The sequence below is a fragment of the Gobio gobio genome, assembly GCF_949357685.1.
Source record: "Gobio gobio genome assembly, chromosome: 14".
Lineage (NCBI taxonomy): Eukaryota > Metazoa > Chordata > Actinopteri > Cypriniformes > Gobionidae > Gobio > Gobio gobio.
Window position 1 is genome coordinate 23,474,967 of NC_137107.1, and position 9,050 is coordinate 23,484,016.

Genomic DNA, 9,050 nt, shown 5'->3' on the forward strand with positions numbered 1-9,050 from the left:
CACAGATCAGGCATTAATGAACACTGTTACTCACTGTTTGCGGCGGTGCTGTCGAATCCATATGGTAAAAGTCTGTTTGTGCTGACATTGCAACTAAAATAAACTGAATCCATTTTCTCCAAATTCTCTGGGCTGGCAAAGCAGAGAAAGGGAAGGTAACCTTTCCCCGTATGACGAAACACAGGGAAGATTTCAGATCTGCTTGTCTGAGCTTTCATTTTCTCAAAGGCAGAGCAGGATACCCAGAACTCGGTTTACGCCTCTCGAAATGTATAGCCACTTGGGGACCATATACAGGCTAGGGGAACTCACATTAATGTTAAAAAGTGAAATTTTCATGTCATGGGACCTTTAACAATGACTCATTCCACACCAGAGGTGTCAAGTAATGAAGTACAAATACTAATGGTAATAATTTTTTCAGCCGACTTTTTACTTCTACTACTCTTTGCATTTTCATGCAATTATCTGTACTTTCTACTCCTTACATTTGAAAAATAGCCTCATTTCTCCTATTTCATTTTGGCTTGTTTTCATTCCGGCTTGCTATCGTTCAAAAAGAAAAAAAACCTATCCAGATAAATCGCGCCATCCGGATAGAGTGAATTTGATGTGGTTGGATGGGAAGTATAAACATTCCGACATCCTATTGGTGTACCTCGTAGTACCCGGATGAGCGGTGTGTTATTCACTTTGGCGGTTGTAATCTGGAAATAACATACCGCTGGAATGCACGATTGACCAATCAGAATCAAGATTCTGAATTATTCCACAGAGCAGTGTAATAAAGAAATAAAAATATATATATATATATAAATAAAATATATTTGGCTGGAAAAAATCTCAAAAGTAAGTCATGGAACTCATTGGGTTATATTCTACCAACTCTTATATTTCAAATGTGTGGTCTTGTAGATTTTGTCCTGAAATTTATATTTATTCACTAGTTTACTGTCTTAAAATTGTCATATGGTGTGACATGAATGTTATTGTGCATTTAATTAAAAAGGGGTATAATGTGATCATGTAAGTAAATTTATCCCGATTCTTTATCATTACTATATAAAAGTATAGCATTTCTTATGTGCAAATATGTTACATTTTGCATTATTTTACTTTATCAACACTCATAGAAAGACGTTTACTCGTAATCTTTCAATATACTTCAAATTTATTTGGGAATACCTTGTTATAAAAGTATCCAAATGCTTGTAACCTTTGCTGGCACTATTCCCCATTTGTCACAATGATGATTTTATGATTAATAACCAAAGTCTTATTTTGTTTCAAAATTCTGAATGTCACACCAAATGACATGCTGTCACGCCATATGATGAATCACACCACACAACAATCTGTATGCAAAAATGTGTATTAGCTGCATTTAACAAACAACCAAACTGACAAGTGAATCATTGTTTCATTTACAGCAAAATCACAAAATTGTTTAAAACAGTGAGTTCTACTCAAACTAGCAAATAATCATATGTTTATTAAGGTCGTTTTCCCTTGTAGATGTTTCTTCTTTATCCTGTATTTTAACTGTGCATTCTTCCATAATTCCCCAAGTTTCTCTCTTCTTGATGGTGGAAGAGAATTCACTCTGAATGTTTGTACCTCCCCTTTCAGTTTTTTCTCTTGATATCTGTAAATAGACAAATTCAATCATGTACACAAGCATTTCAGAAATATACACTGCAAAAAACAATCAGATTAATAATTTATTGCATTTACTTTTGCATTCAAGAGTGACTGAGTGAGTCTGCATACATGTCTGAGTGAGTGGGTGAATCTGCATGCGTGAGTGAGTGAGTGAGTGTGTGTGTGTGTGTGTGTGTGTGTGTGTGTGCAAGTGTGTGTATGTTTATCTGTAAAGCTTTTTTTGAGCCGAGTTTTTCAAGTATAATGTGCTTTTCAACTTGGTCTCAATATAACTGCACAATGGTGCTGCATCACTATCAATAAGTTAAATGTTTTCATTTACTTTGCTTGTCTTTTCTTCAGGACCTCCTGTCTCCTTGCAGCATCTGCATTTAATCTCTCCCTGTATTTTCTTGTTCTTTCTGTACTCGCCATCTACTGAAATCTACCTCAAACTGAAAAATAAATAAATAAAGGGAAACATTTGAGTGACAAAATGCTGTAGTTTAACATGGATTCAGCTTGAAAATGGGATAGTAGGGAAGTAGGGATTCACCAAATTGAGTTGGTGTGTAGATATTAAATGTGTGTATAATATAGTATCAAAATATGTTAAAAGGACGAAATATTCAATAAACATAATTAGCTATAAAATATTAGGGGTGTAACGATTCGTTTTAACAACGATACGATTCGTATCACGATTTGAGGTTGTCGATACGATTCAAGGACGATATTGGTTCATTTAGAACGATACGATCCGAAACGATTCAGTGACTTGAAATCAATTCAGTAACTTTTTAGCCAAAAATTGTGTGACTGAAATAAATATCTGGATACTGGTCAGTGCAGGTGAAGTTTCCTAGATTCCTGTTGTTTCTTGTAAGGGAATCAGGTATCAATTAATTATGGATATAAACAAAAGAGTAAACAACAATTAATGGCAAATGCATTCAAATTTTATTTGAATAAAGTGCAACCAACAGTTTAGGTTGAATTAACAGGAAGTTAACCTTTTCTGCTCTCATTTTCAATATTCAATACATTTTCAATAAAAGCACAGTAAGTGCAACCAACATTTCAACAGTAGGTTAACCTGCTACTTCTGCTTTTGTTATCCAACATATTAATATTACAATATTAATATCAAAAATAAAGTGCAACTAACTTCTCTTCAGGTTTAATTAATAGTAGGTTTACCTGCTACTTTTGCTGTTGTTTTTCAACATTAAAATAATACAAATACAATATTAATATCAAAAATAAAGTGCAACCAACATTTCTTCAGGTTGAATAAACTGGCTGAACCTGCTACTACTCTCAGTTTAATAAACAAACAATATTTAACAAAGATAAAATGTAACCAACTACTCTTCAATGACTCTACAGATTTCTTTTTCAACAATATCAACATGATCTGACCGCAGAACACTTCTCTGTGCGTTCACTATGTCGCCAGCAGTACTAAAAACTCGCTCTGCTGGCACACTGGTGTCAGGAATTCACAGGTAACAAGCAAGGGTTGAAAGTACAGGTAGCTCTTTCTCCTGGTGGCTTGATCATTTCTCGCTCGTTGGCTTCTCCTCTGCCATGCGCCATGCTATGTTTTGTTCAAGCCCCGTTCACACCGCCAGCGACACGCAGCGACAAAGCGACACAATCCCATTCATTTCAATGAGAGCTGCTGCTGGTTTGTTGCGATGATGTCACAGATGGGCAGACTGAATCGAGTAACGTTTAACGCCTTTATCATTAAAAGTGCTAAGAAAAAACATCCATATAAAGTCTGACGTGCTTAAATCCAATGCGTTATTTCCTATGATCGATACAATCGATTGATTACCTTTTAAAACGATGTTAGATCGATATATGTCGTCCGGAAGGCCAACTTGCCGAGCACAGATCGATGTAGTTAGATCATAGGAAAATAAATCGATACATCGATGTAGTAGATGAATCGTTACACCACTATAAAATATGTATCTAATATGGTGTTACAAGAAAACTCTGTCACACCTTATGATGTTGTGTCACACCATATAAGGGTTTCATGTACTTAGCATGACATTAAGCAATGTGCTTGTATGCTAACATCCTAAAGCCATGCTAACTACCATATGACAATATAGTTTTAAAGGTAATATTGACTGAAAAGTAATTTCATTCAGGCATTTTTGTGTAAAATGTGTCACACCAAAAGACAGCGCAAAAGGGAACTGAAGCAGGAGTGCTGGATATACTTGATTTTTTTTTAAACATGAAGAGAGAAAACTCACCTTGTAACTTTCAGTGTCCTTCTGAGGTGTTGTTCTTCCTCCTGAAAGAAGAAGGACCCCCACTCACCAAAGGTCCCCAAACAATTGCCTGTTAAAAAAAAAGGAATATGGCGTACCACCATATGATATCCATTTTTGGGACAAAATGTTTTAGTTAAAGGTCCCATGGCATGGCATTTTTCTATTATTTTATAATGTTTCCTGAGGTGTACTTATATTGTTAGTATGATTTTTACATCATAAAATGTCATAATTTAGAAATAAAAGGCATTTTTTCTATACTGCTGTTTGCCCTGTGGCTGAAGGCCCTGTTACAAGAGGCGTGTCTGCTGTGAGACTTCAGTAAAAACGCCCACTGTTGTGATTGGCTGACATCTTTGCATTTGATATGAGCGGAGGGGGCGTGGTTTAACGAGGTCTACGAGGCACGAGCAGGCACGAGCTGCTGACAGAGAGATGGATGGACCTGAGTTCACTTCACATCGGTTCTGTCAGTCTCAGTTCAGTGAACTGTTTTAGTTACAGCATATACTTCAGGTTATTAGTCTATTTCTAGTCGGAGGGGCTGTCACTCATGTCAGAAAGTTAGTAACTTTAGTAAATTATGGATCAGCGCTGACTGGAGACGCGAACCGTTTAGAACGATTCAGTCCAATTTGGTGAACTGATTCGGTTCACTAAAAAGAACCGGTTCAAAAGAAAGATCGTTCGCGAACCGGACATCACTAATGTACCAGAGACTGAGCTCAGCGATTGCTAACAAAGTTATTTATAGTAACTACTGAGTTATGAGAGCGCTGTCAGTCAGCGCGAGTTTTTTGTTTTTGTATTTGAGAGTTCTGAATAAACACGAGTCCCAGTCACGCCGAGTCCGTCTTCATCATTATTACCAACTTTGTAACACATGCAAAGTACCATTACAGCTGTCGAGATGAACGAGTTACGAGTAAGTGTTGATAATAGCATTATTTTTAGATATGTTCCTATCATATGGAAAGCGTCAGTGACGCGCATTGAGTACACAGCGCAAACAAAGACAACAGCAGTAATCGAATGTAATCCAGTTTATTGTGGGAATAGCTGGCTAGCCTAGCCCAGATACCCTCACGCTTACCCCCCTTCTGCTTAATCTCGCGCCGCGTTTGGTGCCTCCGCTGTGGGCCAGATGCAGTACTGGGGGTCGGGGATGTTGAAGGCCGACTGGCCAGTGCAGCCCGAGCCTCGGCGTGTGTAGGGTTTATCTCTAAAGATGTTACTCTGCTGATGTTGAGCAGAAACGACTGTATGCACATTGTAGAACAGATAGACGCGACGAGGACGTACAAAAACACTGACTCACAAGATAGAAAACACGAAAACACCGTTCTGTCGGGAGAGAGAGAAGCCGCAGCGTGTGCACGAATAATAAATAATTAGCTACACATAAGAAATCACTGATCACAGATCAGAAGGAACTGAAAAAAGACTTCTGTTTTCATTTGTACATCCAAACACTGAGAAACTGCCAGCGTTCACTCGTTCACAAGCAATGATCTCTCGAGCGCTTGCATGGGCGTGCCAGATTCTCTGGGCGGAGGAAAGGGAGGGAACCGTTCCTGCTTGAACGTCAAACCAGGAGACTTCAGGATTGGCTTGTCTGGCCTGTCATTTTCTCAAAGGCAGAGAAAGACAGCCAGAACTCGGGTTTACACCGATCAACATTTCTATCCACTTGGGGACAATATTCAGGCTAGGGGAACTCATATTAATGTTGAAAAACCTCATAAAATGAACATTTCATGCCATGGGACCTTTAAGGGTGGCTTCAAAATATTATGCCTAAACATTTAGTCAAGCAGACTCACAAGTAGACATCTGTGTAATCAATATATGATTGAATAAGGAGACCTGCCCTTATCCATAAGGTCTTGGAGGAAACACAAAATATCAGAAACTGAGCACTGATATAATGTGAGACCACGCCCATTACACCACTGATCGAACACTTGCCACTTATAGCCATATAAGGACCGTATACAAACGGCCCTGGCTTTCTGTATAGTAGCCACCACACGCAGGGAAGCCCTAGCGCGTTTATGTTCGTCCTCTCATGCAGAGGCGTAGCAAGCTTTTCAAAAGTGTGGGGGATGGATGTGGTTTGTTTGTTAACAATAAAAACGATGAATACAATGACAGAAGGGTACAAAAGGTATAACATACAAGATATATAATATATATATATCATACATACCTCGTTTTTTTTAACCACGGTGTTCGGTTGGGTTCTGATGGATAGTCACATCAGTTTTTTGATATTCTATTCTTAGGTGACGGGGACAGAAAGAGGTTAAGGAGAAAAAAACATCTATTTTTTTTATTTTACTTAAAAAGACTTGAAAAACCTTACTTAAACTTTAAACTTAACTTAAAAAAACCTTGTACACATTTCTAGTGAATAGTATAATATATAATAAATATACATAAAGATTTACACTGGCAGCTCAAAGTACAGCAGCATTTAAGTATGAAATTTAATGAATACATGTAAAAAATAAAACACTACATAGACTTCACTATAAAATATAGATTGATTCTTATTAAAGCTACTGTATTAAGGTTTTGCAGTCAAGAACAGAGTGATTTTCTATGTCTTTTGTTGTTTTATTTACATTAACATCCCCATAGTAGGAAATAATATGGAAGTCAATGGCTACCATCAGCTGTCTGTGTTCAACAGAAGAAATGAATACAGGTTTGGAACAACATTAGAGTGAGTAAATAATGACATAATTTTAGAGGTGAACTGTCCCTTTAAGGACAGCGTGTTCTCTAAAGGCTGCGCTGCTGTCAATGTAAGACGTGCATCTAATATAGAGACACACAAATATACTTTCACTTTACACATAACCAACTGTGTTTGTTAACCTTGTGTGTATTTGACAGTATTAGCGCAGTAAGACTACTTAGTCCAGTAATCAAGTTTAGTGCGCGCGCTCTGAGCGTTAAAACGGTGCATAAACACGCAAATTACCGGCAAGGCTTTAAAACGCATGCAAATAATGAACTTTCGTGATTGTGAATAACTAGTTCCCTGATTATAACTCTCTGACACCAACATTGCAAGCGTGTCTAGAACTGTGTATAGTGATTTGATATTTGCTCATATCAGCGCATAGACTCACAGGCACACTGCAAAAAACCCCCCCAAAAAAACGTAATTCACAAGCGCGAATTGACCCGCGAATGCCGTACCCGAACGGTTTAATATTATAATGAGAATTGTGGCATCCCTAAAGCGTTTGTGCAAAACTGCGGGAAAACGGCAGAAAAAGTGTGGGTGTTGAACCCTGTCACCGGGAAAAGTGTGGGTGTTAAAACACCCACATCCCCCACAGGTGCGACGCCCCTGCTCTCATGGGCCAGGCCCAGAGAGCTACCCTGTCCGGGTGTGGGTGATAAATCTCCCCGTTCGCTTGAGACAAGTCTGTGCGGAGGGGAAGGCGCCATGGCTGGGCATGTAACAGAGGTGCTTTGGGCCACCTGGGTGCTATCAGAATGAGAGACAGGCCCTTCTCTCTCACCCTGGCCAGTGTGGAAATGATCAGGCACAGGGAAGGAAAAGCATACAGTAGCACTCTTGGCCATGGGTGGGCCAGTGCATCCACCCGAGGGGCGCGTCCATGTCCTTTAGCGAGAAGAACATGGTACAATGGCTGTTTTTGCGCAAGGCAAATAGATCTACGGACGCCTGTCCGAATCTCATCCATATCATGCCCACTATCTGAGGGTGGAGGCACCAATTCCCGAAGAGCGGGTTCCCCTTCGATAGAAAATCCACGCCTCTGTTCAGAATGCCCAGAACATGAGTTGCGCGTAACGACAGGAAAAAATATATATAAGCCACTGCCGTGGTATTGTCGCAGCGTACGAGCACATGATGTCCCTGCAGACGAGGCAGAGAATAATTCAGAGCTTTCCAAATGGTCAGAAGCTCTAAATAATTTATGTGCTCTGAACATAGTTTGCTCAGCCACAAACTGTTCACAGTTCTGCCCTCTTGGGTGGCACCCCAGCCCAGGGCCGTGCACAGACCTTTTGAGGGGCATGTGCTGAAACTGAAAAAGGGCACCCCCTCTGTTCACCCGCCCCTAAAGGCCTTTGCACACTGAGTCCGAAATTTTCGCATGCGTTTTTTCGTATTCGTGATCCGAAAAATTCGTCACGCACAGAGACCTTGCACACGGAGTCCGATGCGTATTAATGAATGCGTTAAGGCCTGTACACACCGGGACGAATATCGCGCGCGCTTATCGCCAGCGTTTTTTCGTGCCGTTTTTCGGCGCGTCTTGAGTGTTCACACCCAAGCGATTTTCACTGGCGCTGCGCCGAGTGAACGTGCACATTCAGTCGATGCGCTCCCGGTACACAAGATGGTGCTGCGGCACTTTAAGCCTCTGACACTCGCTTGTCACACAGAAGGAGAAGAGAGACAGTATTTACGTGCTTGCCAAAACCATAGACATATTATGTATATGGACAAAACCATTCACACACTTTTTGCTAACTGGCAAGCAGCATTAGCAGTTCATCTTCTTCTTTGTCTACTTACTACTTCTTCGTCGTATCAATGTGTGCTCGGTAAGAGCGTTTTGTGCTTGAGCGCCACCAAGTCGTGTTTTACTGTCACTTCAGCAGCTCCAGGCACGTGAACAAAAGCGCCGATCTCATTGGTCGGCCAGTTTTTTACGCGCCGCGTCAAAATAAAAAAACGAACCCTAGGCGTTTTTTTAAAAATGACGCTTTTACGCCTGGCGTTTTGCGCGTCGGTGTGAACACTCACATTGGTGCCCATTGTTTAGTCCTGAGGCGTTAAACGTCGGCGATAAACGCATGCGAAAATCGTCCCGGTGTGAACAGGCCTTTACGGAAAAAAACGTAAAACAACACAAAATGCCGTCTTCCACCTCCTTATCAAGGAGCTGCGGATTATCCAGACCGATTCAAAGTTGAATGTCAGTGGCTCCGTTTGATGCTTTGCTAGCTATACTGGAGCCACATATTAAAAAGAAGACCAGCAATTTCCAATCCTGAACAGAGACAGGCAGTATGTCTAGGATCCGCGCGCACACACACACGTGCGCGCGGTTTACAGGG